This window comes from Jaculus jaculus, chromosome 6, assembly GCF_020740685.1.
Source record: "Jaculus jaculus isolate mJacJac1 chromosome 6, mJacJac1.mat.Y.cur, whole genome shotgun sequence".
In the NCBI taxonomy this organism is placed as follows: domain Eukaryota; kingdom Metazoa; phylum Chordata; class Mammalia; order Rodentia; family Dipodidae; genus Jaculus; species Jaculus jaculus.
The window spans coordinates 147,521,776-147,538,179 of NC_059107.1; the positions used below are offsets into that span (position 1 = coordinate 147,521,776).

Sequence of the window (16,404 nt, forward strand, 5' to 3'; positions counted from 1 at the left end):
GATTTGAGTGTGCCTGGTGTAGTGGCGCATACCTGTAATCCCAGCACGTAGGAGGCTTGCTGTGAGTTTGCAGCCACCCTGAGACAACATATGGATTCCAGGTCAGCCTGGGCTAGAGCAAGACCCCATCTTGAAAAAACAAAAAACAACAACAACAAAAAAAAGAAACTTAGAGCTATATCTGAGACTCAAATCTGATCAACTATGTAGCTAATAAGGACATTTCTAGTTTTGTCTTTTTGAGTACTTATTCTGTACTTCTATTTTTAATTTATTTTATTCATGTATCCATTTTGAGAGGCAAATAGGGAGAATTGAACTTCAGACACATGTACGTTGGCTTATGTGGGTACTGGAGAATCAAACCTGGATCCTTGAGCTTCACAGGCAAATGCCTTAACCATTAAGCCAACCCTCCTGCCCACTTCTATTTTTTAAATTAGCTCTCGGTGAGGAATGGTAGTTCATGCCTATAATTCCAGCATTGTGGCAAGACAACTGTTACAAGCTCGAAGCCAGTCTAACCTACCCAAGTTCCAGGCCATGTGTAATGTGTAACAAGACAGAGTACATAAAAAAAAAAGAAAGAACTGTTTCCTTATCGGCTCTCTGGCACTGGTACATGTGAACACCCTTATTTACAAACCAGGGAGCTACAAGTCATCAGCACTTCAAATGAGGTACTGTTATGCAGAATATCCACCCAAGTACACTTCCACAGTTTTCCTCTAATCACATCCTAACACCCTTAGGGTTCCGTTTTAAAATGCAAACCCACTTCTGAGACTAACTTAGGACATACATACCTTACTCACTGTGTAATTAAACTGAAAGTTAAAATAAAAGCTTCCAGAATGTCAACATGCAGAAAAGATACCAACAGATCAAAGTTTAAAAGGAAAAGAGAGAAAGAAAGAATGGACCTGGACCGGAGAGATGGCTTAGTGGTTAAGGCGCTTGCCTGCAAAGCCTAAGGACCCAGGTTCCATTTCCCAGTACCCACATAAGCCAGATGCATAAGGTGCTGCATGCTTCTGGAATTCCTTTGCAGCGGCTAAAGATCCTGGTGCTCCCATTCTCTCTTTATCTGCCTGCCTCTCTCTCTCCTTCTCTCTCTCTCTCTCAAATAAATAAAATATTTTTTTAAGAAAATTTTTTTAATTTATTTATTTGAGAGCGACAGACACAGAGAGAAAGACAGATACAGGGAGAGAGAGAGAATGGGCGCGCCAGGGCTTCCAGCCTCTGCAAACGAACTCCAGATGTGTGCACCCCCTTGTGCATCTGGCTAACGTGGGACCTGGGGAACCGAGCCTCGAACCGGGGTCCTTAGGCTTCACAGGCAAGCGCTTAACCACTAAGCCATCTCTCCAGCCCAATAAAATATTTTTTTTAAGTGAGAAAAAGGAAGAAAAGAAAACAACCTACTAAAGTTTAAAAGAGACACAATAGCCTGGGACTACAAAGTGAGTTCCAGATCAGCCTGGACTAGAGTGAAACCATACCTTGAAACACACACACACACACACACACACACACACACACGAAAGAAAATAGAAAAACAAAACTTTGTGAAAAAAATATTTGCTACATGTAAGATTGTAACTTATTTTCCATTTTAAGATAAAAAAAATAACTCATAATGAAATTATATATATGAATGAAAATGTCATGATGAAACCCATTATTTTGTATGCTAACTGAAAGATGAATACAAAAATGCTTCACAATTTTCATAGCTATCATATTTCAAATATGGACTCACTTCCACTAGTCATTCAAGCCAGCCCTGGAAGACACGCACTCCCGCTCTCTGGAGCCCACTGCAGCGAAATACCTGATCTCCCTGTAGGTGGTAAGATGCATGGCTGGCAGCTTCTTCCCAGGACAATAGCCTAATAACCACCTTCCCCAGCGACGAGGATGCAGCCTGACCTCATACCTTCTCCAAACTGTGCTTTCCCCAAGTCAGTTCAAGTGTACAAACTCACTAGAAAAGTCTAAATGCTGACTAGGTAAATTACAGGTACGCAGTGCAGAGTTACTCAATTATCTTGGCATCAAATCGAAATAAATGACCTGACTTTCACTATCTTTACTCCCTGCAATCAAATCTCTGCTCTACCCTTTGGTCAGGGCTGAGCACATTTTCACTGGATACCAGTTAAAAACAAAACAAAACAAAAGCAAGGAACCCTTTGCTGGAGGGCTCACAGCACAACCCTGATGTTCAAGTTAAAAACCACTCCCTTTCCTTGTGGTGACTCTTACCTATAATCCCAGCTGAGATAGGATTTCTGTGAGTTCGGGGCAAACCCGGGATTACAGTGAGTTCCAGGTCAGCCTGGGCTAGAGTGAGACTCTACCTAAAAAAAAAAAAAAAAAAATTAATTTAAAAAAATTTGAAAAAGGAACTACTACTCCCATAGCCACCAAATCAACCTAGCCAGAGTATGATTTCATTTATCTGTTTGAGAGAAAGAGAAAGAGGCAGATTGAGAAATAGAATGAATGCACCAGAGCCTCTAGCCCCTGCAAATAAACTCAAGATGCAGGCTCCACTTTGTTCATCTGGCTTACATGGGTACTGGGGAATCAAATCTGGTTCCTCTGGCTTGGCAGGTAAGTGCCTGCGAAGCCTAAGAGCTCATGTTCGAATCTCCAGGCTCCACATAGCCAGACACAGAAACACAAGCATACAATGTTGCACATGTGCCACAAGGGGGCACATGCATCTGGAGTCCATTCGCAGCTGCTGAAAACCCTGGCACACCTGTTCTCTCTCTCTCCCTCTTTCTCTCTCTCTCTCAAAATTAAAATAAAAATTTAAGGCTGGAGAGTTGGATTAGTGGTTAAGACACTTGCCTGCAAAGCCAAAGGAGCCAGGTTGGATTCCCCAGTACCCACATAAGCCAGAAGCCTAAGGTGGCCACATGTGTCTGGAGTTCCTTTGCAGCAGCTAAAGCCCTGGTGTGCCCATTCTCTCTCTGTCCCCTCCCTCTCTCCTTTCTCTCTCAAAATAAATGTCAAAAAAATTTTTTAACTGTCCTGGCTACCCTTCTTTGTTTCTGATATCCATCACCATACACTTTTCTTCCAACATTGTTCTTTACAGAAATTTATTTATTTATTTATATAAACAAATACATATTTATATAAGCATATATATGTGTGTGTGTGTATATATAGCTATCATGTTTCATATGATACACATACATACATACATACATACATAAAATTCACTATGTAGTCTCAGATTGGCCTTGAACTCACAATGATCCTCCTGCCTTAGACTCCTGAGTGCTAAGATTTCAGGCATGGGCCACCATCCCCAGCTATGAATAAAGATTCTTAAAAAGCAAGCCAAATCAGGCATGGTGGTATACACCTTTAATTCTAACACTCTGGAGGCAGAGGTATGAGTATTCTATGAGTTCGAGGCCAGTCAGAGACTATATAGTGAATTCCAGGTCAGCCTGGGCTAGTGTAAAACCCTACCTTAAAATAAATAAATAAACAAACAAGCAAACAAACAAGCAAACAAACAAGCCAAGACTAAAGAAAAATATTCCCTAGACACCCACAATTCATCCTTGGCACCACAGCAGAATTAAAATGAGACCATCAATGATTGAGATGGGGAGGTAAAATGATGGAGAATGGAATTTCAAAGGGGAAAGTGGGGGGGGGGAATTACCATGGGATTTTTTTTTATAATCATGGAAAATGTTAATAAAAATTTAGAAATTTTAAAAAAATGAGTCCAGAGGAATACAGGTACAGCTTTCTCAGATATTCTGCATAAGCCAGATAGGAGATGCTAGCAGTGACCAGAAGCAAGTCAGGCCAATCCACTGGAACAACAGGGAGCAGAGCGTTAGAGGCACACACCTGCAGTCCCAGCACACTGGAGACTGACCCAAGAACACCATGAGTTTGAGGGCTGCCTGGGCTATATAGGAGGCTCAGGTCAGCCTGGGTTACCTGGGTAGGCCCTGTTTCAAAAAAAAAAAAAAAAAACAAGATTTGAGATGTAGCTCTTCCCAAACTGTCCTGGGTTTAATCCCCAGCAATCTAGTAAGTCAGTCAGTCAATAAATCAATAGCATGACTGACTGGCTGAGTGATCTTTAAGAGGGAATTTCAAGTAACTAATTTGTCAAGATTTTCACACTTCAATTACAAGGAAATTTGCTTCCATAAAACCAAATGTGGAAAAGTGTTAACATACCAATAATGATGAGGAGAAGCTAAGAGCTTGGGCTCCAGACTTAAACTCCTTTGTTTTATACCCTGAGTCCCTCTAGTTGGTAAGACCAATACCTCTAAATCTCAGTTTCCCTGTGGAAAGTATCTTCCTCAATGGGTTGTGAGGACAAAGTGACTTAATATACATATAAAGTGCTTAGAAAATATTGACCCTCAAATAATCTTAGCCAATGTTACCTTCATTATTCATCATTATTGTACATTTAAAAATTGTTTTAGTTTTTAAATTTTTATTTATTTGAGAGAGAGAGCTGCCAGAAGGAGAGAGAGAATGGGCACACCAGGGCCTCCAGCAAACAAACTCCAGACACATGCGCCCCCTTGTGCTTCTAGCTTATGTGGGTCCTGGGGAATCAAACCTGGGTCCTTTGGCTTTGCAGGCAAATGCCTTAACCACTAAGCCATCTCTCCAGCCCACTACTGTACATTTTAAAACCAAGGCTCAAAACCTAATTTTCTACTGCTTTATCCTCTTACTAACAAATATGCTATATAATCACAAATACATTGCTAATTGTGGTCCTGGGTTGTAATTTTCAGATACGTGTATCTCTCTTTTTTTTTTTTAATTAAAGATTTATTTTAAGAGGCCGGGCATGGTGCCACATGCCTTTAATCCCAGCACTCAGGAGGCAGAGGTAGAAGGATCACTGTGAGTTCAAGGCCACCCTGAGACTACATAATGAATTCCAGATCAGCCTGGGCTAGAGTGAGACCCTACCTCAAAAAAAAAAAACAAAAAAAAACTCCTGGGCTGGAGAGACAGCTTAGCGGTTAAGTGCTTGCCTGTGAAGCCTAAGAACCCCGGTTCAAGGCTTGATTCCCCAGGACCCACATCAGCCAGATGCACTGGGGGGAATTTGTTTGCAGTGGCTGGAGCCCCTAGTGCATCCATTCTCTCTCTCTCTCTATCTTCCTCTTTCTCTGTTTGTCTGTGACTCTCAAATAAATAAATAAAAATAAACTAAAAATTAAAAAAAAAAAAAAAACTCCTTACAGCGTGCTCCACCCAGACACAAAATGGCCTGGATATCCATGACCTCGCAGTGCCTGACACTACTTACACAAGACCATCATAATAGGAGGAAAAAAAGATCATGACATCAAAATAAAAGAGACTGATTGAGAGGGGGAGGGGCTATGATGGTGAATGGAGTTTCAAAGGGGACAGTGGGGGAAGTGAGGGCATTACCATGGGATATTTTTTATAATCATGGAAGTAGTTAATAAAAAAAAAATTGAAAAGAGGAAAAAAAAAAGCATGGCATGGTGGGATGTGCCTTTAATCCCAACACTCAAGAGGCAGAGGTAGGTGGATTGCTGTGAGTTTGAGGCCAGCCTGAGACTCACCGTTCTCTTCCAGCCTCCACATGTGCATCTGCACATACACATGTATACACCACACATACACAAACCACCACTACTACCACACAGAGATTTCTGAGGTTGGTTTTTATTGCGGGGGGTCATTGAGGTAGGGTCTCACTCAAGCCCAGGCTGACCTGGAATTCACTATGTAGTCTCTCTCAGGCTGGCCTCAAACTCCTGGCAATCCCATCCTTCTACCTCTGCCTCCCAAATGCTGGGATTAAAGGCGTGCACCACCACACCCAGCTTGACTTTTTTTTTTTTTAATTAGCATAAAACCTTTTGAGATAGGATTTCCCTATGCTGACCAGGCTTGCCTTGAATTCAGATCCTCCTGCTGCATATGCATACTTTACATTTCCGAAAACAGTCTCAAGGAGGTTTTCAGTAATATGCCCAAAGTTACAACTGGTGAGCTCAGGTCACAGACTTGAATCCAGGGCTTTCTGACTGACCGGCTGGTGATAAGGAAGCCACGGTAGGTTCTCTGCATGATGATCCTTTCTTACACCCTACAACCCACGTGGCCAAGGGTACAAAGATTCATCTCTGATGGAGGTGACCTCTCTGCATTATCTTCTATGACTCTATTAATAAGTGAACAAACATCTTCTGAAGACCCAGAAACATAACCACAAGGTGTTGTTTACAGAGTTAGAAAATAGTAAAGAAAAACACACCTGTTCCCTTTATGCCTGGACTTTCCAATACACCATTGCACTCACATGAAGGTCATTGTTACTCGTCCATGAACCTCAGATACTTTCTACATTTCCTCCCCTCAGTGGTCAACAAAATGCATCTGCCAATACACACTGAAAGGAGGAATGACTCACATGGTGAACCTTAAAGCACAAGATTCATCAGGCGTGGTGGCACACACCTTTAATCACAGTTCTAGGGAGGCAGAGGTAGGGGGATCATGCCTGAGACTACAGAGTGCATTCCAGGTCAGCCTGGGCTAGAGCGAGACCCAACCTTAAAAAAAGAACAATAAGATTCAAAGAAATGGGGGAAAGGAAGAGACTGAGGAAGAGGAGGAACATGACAACCCGACAGAAAACTGCAAGGAAAATGGAGGTCTGAGTAGAAGGTTTCTGTGACCAAGGGATCATCTGGAGAAGATCTGGAAGGCTTGACCAGGAGGAAAGAAAGGACAGGCACCCAAAAGTTCACAGCATTTGCTGGGTGTGGTGACACGCCTTTAATCTCAGCACTCAGGAGGCACAGGTAGGAGGAATAGCATGAGTTTGAGGCCAGCCTGAGACTACATAGTGAATTCCAGGCCAGCCTGGACTATACCAAGACCCTACCTGGAAAAACAAAAACAAACAAAAAAGTTCACAGCATTTATCTCTGGGTTTGCCTAGACTGGGGATTAAAGTGAAGAAATATATCTTTTAATTGGCTGACATAATTTAATGTTTTGTTTTGGTTTGGGGGTTCTTTTTTGTTTTTTTGGTTTTCTGAGGCTGACCTGGAATTCACGATGCAGTCTCAGGATGGCTTCAAACTCAGTGATCCTCCTACCTCTGCCTCCTCAGTGCTGACATTAAAGGCATGTGCCACCATGCTTGGCAACAAAGAGTTTCTTTATAAGCCAATGGGTTGACAGACATTAATAAATAATCTCCATATAAATGATATTTTCCTGACTAAATTATATTGCAAAGAAAATGAACTACATTGTGCATAGTACTTCCCCATGACTAGGATAAATTTATACACACTAACAGTTTCAATTTAGTTCTATAGTACACTGCTTAAAATAGGACTCTGAGAAACAAAAATATAAAATACAGAGTGTTTTATTTTTCAAGCCATTCTGTATTTACCAAAATGTGATTATAGCCAAGCTGACCTGAAATTCTCTATGTAGTCTCAGGGCGGCCTCAAACTCACAGTAATCCTCCTACCTCTCCCTCCCAAGAGCTGGGATTAAAGGCATGCACCACCATAGCTGGCTAAAAAAATGTTTTTGATTGTAACAACCTAATTTAAGGGTTAGATCTATAACTTACCTATAAAACTGGAAAAATTTCAATATCTTAAAAAATATTCAGCTAAACCTGAATCAAAGCTGCTATTTCTACTTTTCATGCATTTTTCATGACCTCTTTCTACTTTTTTTCACAACCATACACTGTAGAATTTTCCTTCACAGCTGGGTTTCACAATTTAATTTGGTAAAGTTAAAGTACTATGACAGCAGGTAAAGTTAAAGTACTATGACAGCAGAAACTTTCTGTGGCAACAAAATGACATCATCAAATTCTTATTTGTAAGTTCCTTGGGGTGAATGGATGTTCTATTTTTACTTATTTTAAGAGCAAAATCTATTTTCTGTTGATTCTCATGACTAATGCATTTTAATATGATTTATTCCTTTTGTCCCCAGCATCTTTATTAAGCTGCCTTTGCTGAGTATTAGGGAATGCCTATGTGCTTAGACAAAATAGACATGACTGTTGGATTGCCTGTTCCCATGAGCAACCTATGTCATTTGCCTTTTAGGGAGAAGATCAAATCAAAACTTAGAAAAAAGCCAGATATGGTGGCCCATACCTTTCTCAGCACTCAGAGGCAGAAAAAGGAGAACTGCCGTAGGTTTGAGGCCACCCTGAGACTACATACTGAATTCCAAGTCAGCCAGGACTATAGTGTGCCATCACGCCCAGCTTTAAAAAAAGAGAGAGGGCTGGAGAGATGGCGTAGCGGTTAAGCGCTTGCCTGTGAAGCCTAAGGACCCTGGTTCGAGGCTCGGTTCCCCAGGTCCCACGTTAGCCAGATGCACAAGGGGGCGCACGTGTCTGGAGTTCGTTTGCAGAGGCTGGAAGCCCTGGCGCGCCCATTCTCTCTCTCTCCCTCTATCTGTCTTTCTCTCTGTGTCTGTCGCTCTCAAATTAAAAAAATAAATTAATTAATTAATTTAATTAAATTAAAAAAAGAGAGAGAAAGTATAGGTATACCAGGGCCTCCTGCCACTGCAAACTCCAGACACATTGTGCATCTGGCTTTACACGGGTACTGGGAAGTCAAACTCAGGCCATAAGGCTTTGCAACCAAGTGCTTTTTTTTTTTTTTTTTTTAACTGTTATGCCATCTTTTCTTTTTGTTTGTGTTTTGTTTCTTAAGGTAGGGTGTCATTCTAGCCCAGGCTAATCTAAAACTCACTCTGTAGTTCCAGACTGGCCTCAAACTCAAGGAGATCCTCCTATTTCTGCCTCCCCAGTGCTGGGATTAAGACAAGGTTTTTTGTTTGGTTGGTTGTTTGTTTTTGTTTTTTGTGAGGTAGGATCTCACTCTAGTCCAGGATGACCTGGAATTCACTCTGTATTCTGATGGTGGTCTTGAACTCATAGCGATTTTTGCAGTCAGGTTCGCATGGCTAATAGAAGTCACCCAACTAAAAGCAGCTTGTGGGAAAAAGAGGTTTATTTTGGCTTACAGGCTCCATGATGGCAGGGGGAAACGATGGCATGAGCAGAGGGTGACATCAACCCCTGGACAACATAAGGTGGACAACAGCAACAGGACAGTATGCCAAACACTGGCATGGGGAACTGGCTATAACACCCATAAGCCCGCCCCCAATAATACACTGCCTCCTGGAGGTGTTAATTCCCAAATCTCTATCAACTGGGAACCAAGCATTCAGAACACCTGAATCAAACCACCACATTCCGCCCCTGGCCCCCATAAACTGATATCCACACATGATGTAATATACAATGCATTCGGACTAACTTTAAAAGTCTGCATAGTTTTTACCAATTCCAATTATGTTCATACATCCCCATAGTCCAAGATCTTTTAACTGAGCCATAATTCCAAAAAAATCCCCTCAAAACTCATAATGGCACAGAATAAACATTCACACTGCAAAAGATGGCATTGGACATAGCAAAGAAATATTTAACCAATACAAGATTTAAAACAACCAGGGCAAACATCAAACTCTGTAGCTTCAAATCCAACAACTCTAACAAGTGACAAATCTCCAACTCCAATAATTCTAACTAGCAACAAGTCTTCAGCATTTCAATTCCACCCCTCTAGCTAGGCCACTCACAATCCTGGAAAATTTCAACAGGGCTGGCAGCTCCTTAGCAGCCATCTCGTGATCCTGGCATCTCCACTGGGTCTCCACTGCAACCCACGGTTCATCCTCATGGCTCCATGGGGTCTCTATGCAGGCATCCAGCAAACCTGCTTCACACTGCCCATTACCATTTCCAAAACACAAGATCGTGTTGCAAACTCAATGACCCTCTCTTTCCTGCATTTCTTATATTGCACAATACCAGGTAGGACGCCAATTTGTTAGTCCAGGTGGGAATAAAGCAAACTCTGAAGAACAGGACACTCCTTGGGCATTTAATCCCCTTCAAAAGAGTCTACATTCTTCCTGTTGCCCCAGTGCAGGTCAGCTGGCCCAATCTCAAAGGTTGTAATCTCTCAGTTGCAGCTGAATGGGCAGCAGTTCACCCAAAGATTTTGTTTCTGTGCCATATCCTTCTGTTCATACTAGTTCATTTCTATGCAAAGCAACCCTGCACAACTTCTCAGGATACGGCATAACAGCAAGCTTTTAACACAACCTGCCTCTAACCCAGTCCAAGCAAAGCTCTTTCTCACCCTGATAAACCAAACCTCATAGTCCATAGTTCTTACTGCACTCAGGTCTTTCAACTCTGACCAGAATAGTCCATCAAGCTGTACTTACAGCACTGCAAGGTGTCTCTTAAGCCAAGGTTTCAAATCCTCCCACATTCCTCTTGAAAATCAGCTCCAAAAGGCCAAAGCCACCCAGTCAGGTGTCTAGCAGCAATCCCACTCTGCGGTACCAACTTACTGTTGCAGTAAGGTTTGCATTGCTGGTAGAAATCACCCAACTAAGAGCAGTTTGTGGAAAAAAGAGGTTTATTTTGGCTCGAGGGGAAGCTCCATGATGCCAGGGGAAAACGATGGCATGAGCAGAGGGTGGACATCACCCCCTGGCCAACGAAAGGTGGACCATAGCAACAGGAGAGTATGCCAAACACTGGCATATGGAAACTGGCTATAAAACTCATAAGCGCGCCCCCAATAATACACTGCCTCATGCAGGTGTTAATTCCCAAATCTCTATCAGCTGGGAACCTAGTATTCAGCACACCTAAGTTTATGGGGGACACCTCAATCAAACCACCACAGCGATCCTCCTATCTCTGCCTACCAAGTGCTGGGATTAGAGGCGTGCACCACCACACCTGACTAAAACAAGGTTTTGTGTATACCAGATTGGCCTGGAACCCACTATCTAGCCAAAGATGACCTTGAAATCCTGATCATCCTTCCTCCATCTTCAAGTGCAGGGACTCCAGGCCTGAGCCCCCATCACCAGTGCCACTCTTCAAGACCCTTATCTCTACTCCTGTCCCAATCTAACATTAAAGTACTTCTTAAATTAATTAAAATAAGTGAGCACAGTTCTATCACTAACTTCACTTCAACTGAAAAAGAAATGCTAATAAAACCTTTTTCCTGGGCTGGAGAGATGGCTTAGCGGTTAAGCGCTTGCCTGTGAAGCCTAAGGACCCTGGTTTGAGGCTCGATTCCCCAGGACCTACGATAGCCAGATGTACAAGAGGCGCTCATGTCTGAAGTTCATTTGCAGTGGCTGGAGGCCTTGGCGCGCCCATTCTCTCTCTCATTGTCTCTCTCTCTCTCTCTGCCTCTTACTCTGTCTGTTGCTCTCAAATAAATAAAAATAAACAACAACAAAAAAGAAAAAAACCTTTTTCCTGAGCTGGAGAGAGGGCTTAGCAGTTAAGGTGCTTGCCTACAAAGCCAAAGGACCAGGTTCAATTCCCCAGTACCCATGTAAAGCCAGATGCACAAGGGGTACATGCATCCAGATTGTATTTGCAGTGGCTGCAGGCCCTGATGCACCCATTCTCTGTCTCTATCTGCCTCTCTCCTTCCCTCTTTCTTTCTTTCTTTCTTTTTTTTTTTTTTTTTTTTTTTTTTGGTTTTTCGAGGTAGGGTCTCACTCTACCCCAGGCTGACCTGGAATCCACTATGGAATCTCAGGGTGGCCTTGAACTCACAGCGATCCTCCTACCTCTGCCTCCCGAGTGCTGGGATTAAAGGCATGCACCACCACGCCTGGCCCTTCTCTCTTTCTTTCAAATAAATAAATAGAAAGGAATCAGAAGATGGAGAGATGGCTTAGTGGTTAAGACACATGCCTGGACCAAGGTTTGATTCCGCAGAACCCACATAAGCCAGGCATCTGGAGTTCATTTGCAGTGGCTGGAAGTCCAGGCATGCCCATTCTCTCTCCCTCTCTCTGCATCTTTCTCTCTCTCAAATAAATGAATAAATAAATAAAATATTTAAAAAGAAAGAAAGACCTGCTCAGTCACCATTGTACCCTCAGGCTCTATGCTGGTCACCAGATTCAATGTGATTAAGAGGAATCAGATGGGGCTGGAGTTAAGCAGTTAAGGCACTTGCCTGTGAAGCCTAAGGACTCATGTTTGACTCTCTGGGTCCCACTTAAGCTAGACACACAGTGACACAAGTGCACAAGGTCATACATGGGCACAACATCTGGAGTTCCACTGCAGTGGCTGGAGGCCCTGGCATGCCAATCCCCCCCACCACCACCACCTCTCTCACATTAAAAACTAAAAAAAGAGGAAGCACTGCTCTCAGACCTTCCCACAGAGATGCAAGGAAGGTAAATGAGGACTCTATGAAAGGCATGGTTCTAACAATACAAACAATGAACTATTTAGAATAGAGTGAACCAGACTGTGGTGCAGCTGTAACAGTAAGTCAAGAAATCGAGACAGGCATGATCCCAGAACTCAGGATGCAGAAGTAGGAGGATCGTTGTGAGTTCAAGGTCAGCATGGAACTACAGAGTGAGTTCCAGTTCAGCCTGGTTAGAGCAAGACTCTACCTTGAAAAACCAAAAAATAAAAATAAATAAATAAATAATAATAAAAATAAATAAAATACACTGTAAATGAACTCCAGATGCATGTGCCACTTTGTGCATCGGCCTTTACATGAGAATCAAACTTAGGGTGACAGGCTTTGCAAGCAAGCACTTTTAACCACTGAGCCATGTCTCCAGTCAAAGTTCTTGACATTTTTATGAGACTTACTGTTACTGTTAAGTTTGTGTATTGTTTTGGCCTTGCATTACCTGCAATTCTTTATGATTTCAGCTCCTAAACATCATTTCACTGGCCCTTTACAATTAGTTTCTCTAGCTCTGTCACCCCAAAGTACTCTACACTTGAATGACCATCTTTCCAAGCATGGACTTATTCCTTTCTTTTCTTTCTTTCTTCCTTTCTTTCTTTCTTTCTTTTTGGTTTTTCAAGGTAGGGTCTCGCTGTAGCCCAGGCCAACCTGGAATTCACTCTGTAGTCTCAGGCTGGCCTTAAACTCATAACAATCCTCCTAAATGCTGGGATTAACCATGCCTGGCTAAGCATGGACTTATTCTTATTCACCACTGAATCCTCACAGCCTAACCTGGTGCTTGTTACATATTAGACATTCAGCAAATATTTGAGAAGGAAAACACCTAAGGAAATGAATAATCTGTGTACTTAGGTGATTGCCCACTTAGAAATTTTTTAAAGGTTTGGTTATTCCCGAGAAAAACACATTGTCAGATCATTTTTATAAATGGTGACTAAGTTCCAAGGCTAGCCTACAAAGCCTCAGATATGAGGATAGCCACTTCTCTCCCTCCACGAGTGGCAGCAGAACATTTGTTCCTGGGGTGGGAGAAGCCGAATCAGCCGCATTGCCATGTCTCCCACAGGCTCTTACTTAATTGGTGAGGTAGAAAGAAAGATCACTCTCACAGACAGGTTGCAGCCCTGCATTCTCACTGACTGTCTTCTTGCACATGCATGTCTGAAAGAAGAGAACATTCCCATAAGGTTCCCATCCCAGTTCCCATAATGGGAGGTCAGGTCAGGAAAACACTGGTCTTTCCTTCCTGGAGTTTCTCAGGTGTTAGTTTCCACTGAGTAAGAAAATTAAGAAGAGGGGCTGGAGAGATGGCCCAGTGGTGAAGGCGCTTGCCTGCAAAGCCTTTAACAACCTGGGTTTGATTCCCCAGAACCCACGGAAAGCCAGATGCACAAAGTGGCACATGTGTCTGGAGTTTGTTTGCAATGGCTAGAGGCCCTGGCTTGCCCATTCTCAATCTCTCTCCGTGCAAGTAAGTAACTACAAAATATTTTTTAAGGCAGGTGAGGTGGTGTACACCTTTAACCCCAGTACTCAGGAGACAGAGGTAGGAGGATCACCATGAGTTTGAGGCCACCCTGAGACTACATAGTGAATTCCAGGTCAGCCTGGGCCAGAGTAAGACACGACCTCAAAAACCAAAAAAAAAAAAAAAAAAAAAGAATAAACAGAGTAAGTGTGGATTTGAGCTAAGTTCTCCACTCCAGCATTCCCAGGAATGAAATTTAGGCTATTGTTTTAATAGCATTTATACTTCATATATGACTTTTTGAACCTAATATTTTTCCAAGAAGGTTTTACTCCAGACCCTGGCTGGTCTCCAACTCAGGATCCTGATGCCTCAGCCTCCCAGAGAAGTCAATTACATGAACCCCTACCACACCACTGATCTCAATTGTTCTTGTTGTTGTGCTGGTCACCAAACCCAGGGGCTGGCACCTGGGTACCACTGATTACCACTGAGCTACACTGGTCTCATTTTCACTGTAATCTGGAGCAAGAAAAGTTATAATTAGCATAATGAAATGCTCCAACAATAGTAATCTCAGACTTATTTCTGGGTCCTAGGAGTACACAAGGTGGGGCAAAAAAACAGACGTCTGTCTTGTATCTATGATCTTTCCTTTCAAATTGTCTCTCATTCTTGCTTTTTCTTCTCTTCTTCCAGACTCCTCATGCCCCCTAAAGATCTCCTTTTTCAATTCACACACTTGCTAAAATACAGCAAGTTTTGCCCAAATCTCTAATGTATTCCTTGGTCTTGTATATTTCCTTTCTCCCTTCTGGTTCCTTCCCCATATTCTTAGCAGCTGGTCAAGAAGAAAGTAATATGACTAAACCTGTTCATATTACAATTAAAAAGGGTAGCCATTTCTCTCTCTTACACACACACACACACATAAAAGTGTGTAAAATGTAGTTGAATCCTCTTCTTCAACCTATAAATTACAAAACAAGGGGAATCTGCTTTAACCCATTCATGCTTCATTGCCTTTATTAGAAGAATGCCAGTAAGCCACTTGAACATTTAATATTTTTATAGAGAGAGAGAGACAGAGAGATCTACTTTTTTATTCCTATACTTTTTTTAAGGCAAACCCAATAGAATGTCTTTTTTTAAATGAGAGCAAGACAGAATTGGCATGGCAGGACCTCCAGCCACTGTAATTGAACTCCAGATGCATGCACCACCTTGTGCACATGTGTGACCTTGTGCATGTGTCACCTTATCCATGTCATCCAGATGCACAACATGGCACAAGCATCTGAAGTTTGTATGCAGTGGCTGGAGCCCCTGGAATGCCCATATTCATTCTCATTCTCTCCCCACTTCCCTCCTTGCAAATAAACAGTACTGAAAAAAATTTAAGAACAATTATAATGGAAACTATACAAATGGAGGAAAATAAACCCCCTTTACTGAAAAGTATATAAAATTTGCTTAGTAACCAACAGAGTTTGTAGTGATAACCCATATTTTCTGTAGCTTTTATAAAGAAATCAGAAAAATCCAGAGACAATAAAATGCCCAAGAATAAACATTCTAAAACAACCAAATGGCACTTATCATCACCGTTTACCCAAATACACAGACATTACAGTTTCTGGTATCACACTAGCTGCTAATTAGTGCCATTCCCCAAATCCATACAGATATGAATTATATATATATATATATGTATGTATGTATGTATGTGAGAGACAGAGACATAGGCATACTGCACATACATAGAACCAAGAAATATAGACCAGAGTAGCACACCTTTAATTCCAGCACTTGGGAGGTAGAGGTAGGAGGATTGCCATGAGTTCAAGGCCACCCGGGACTACAGAATGGGCTAGTGAGATGAAGGAGGAGGAGAAGGAAAAGGAGAAGTAGGAGAAGGAGAGGAAGGAAGAGGAAAAGGAGGAGGAGGAAGAGAAGAAGGAGGGGAGAGGGAAGAGGGGAGAAAAAGGAGAAGGAAGAGGAGAAGGAAAAGAAGGAGGAGGAGGAAGAGGTGGAGGAGAAGAAGAAAGGGAAGAAGGAAGAGGAGAAGGAGGAGGAAGAGAAGGAAGAGGAGGAAGAAGAGAAGGACAAGAAGGAGGAGGAAGAGGAGGAGGAGAAGGAGGAAGAGAAGGAAGAGGAGAAGGAGAAGAATGAGTAGGAGGAGGAGAAGAAAAAGGAGGAGGAAGAGAAGGAGGAGAAGGAGGAGGAGGAAAAGGAGGAGGAGGAAGAGGAGAAGGAGAAGGAGGAGGAAGAAGAGGACAAGGAGGAGAAGGAAGAGGAATAGAAGAGGAAGGAGGAGGAGGAAGAGGAAGAGGAGAAGGAGGAGGAGGAAGAGGAGAAGGAAGAGGAATAGAAGGGGAAGGAGGAGGAGGAAGAGGAGGAGAAGATGGAGGAGGAAGAGGAGGAGGAGGAGAAGGAAGAGGAGAAGAAGGAGGAAGAGAAGGAGAAGGAGGAAGAGGAGGAGGAGAAGGAAGAGGAATAGAAGGGGAAGAAGGAGGAGGAAGAGGAGGAGGAGAA

The 16,404-nt window shown here is 42.6% G+C and overlaps 1 protein-coding gene across 5 annotated transcripts in view; it reads right to left on the reverse strand.

Annotated features, from left to right (window-relative positions):
* The window catches only part of Slc41a2 (solute carrier family 41 member 2), a 142,093-nt gene that overhangs the window by 124,273 nt on the left and 1,416 nt on the right, over nt 1-16,404 (reverse strand). Inside the window, exon 1 of one of the 5 annotated variants that reach the window (XM_045153205.1) lies at nt 2,272-2,333. The exons of the other annotated variants lie outside the window; for them this stretch is intronic. The gene's annotated coding sequence lies outside the window, so the exon portion shown is untranslated. Of the gene's footprint in view, nt 1-2,271; nt 2,334-16,404 lie in introns of those variants that run through there. 5 annotated transcript variants of the gene reach the window in all.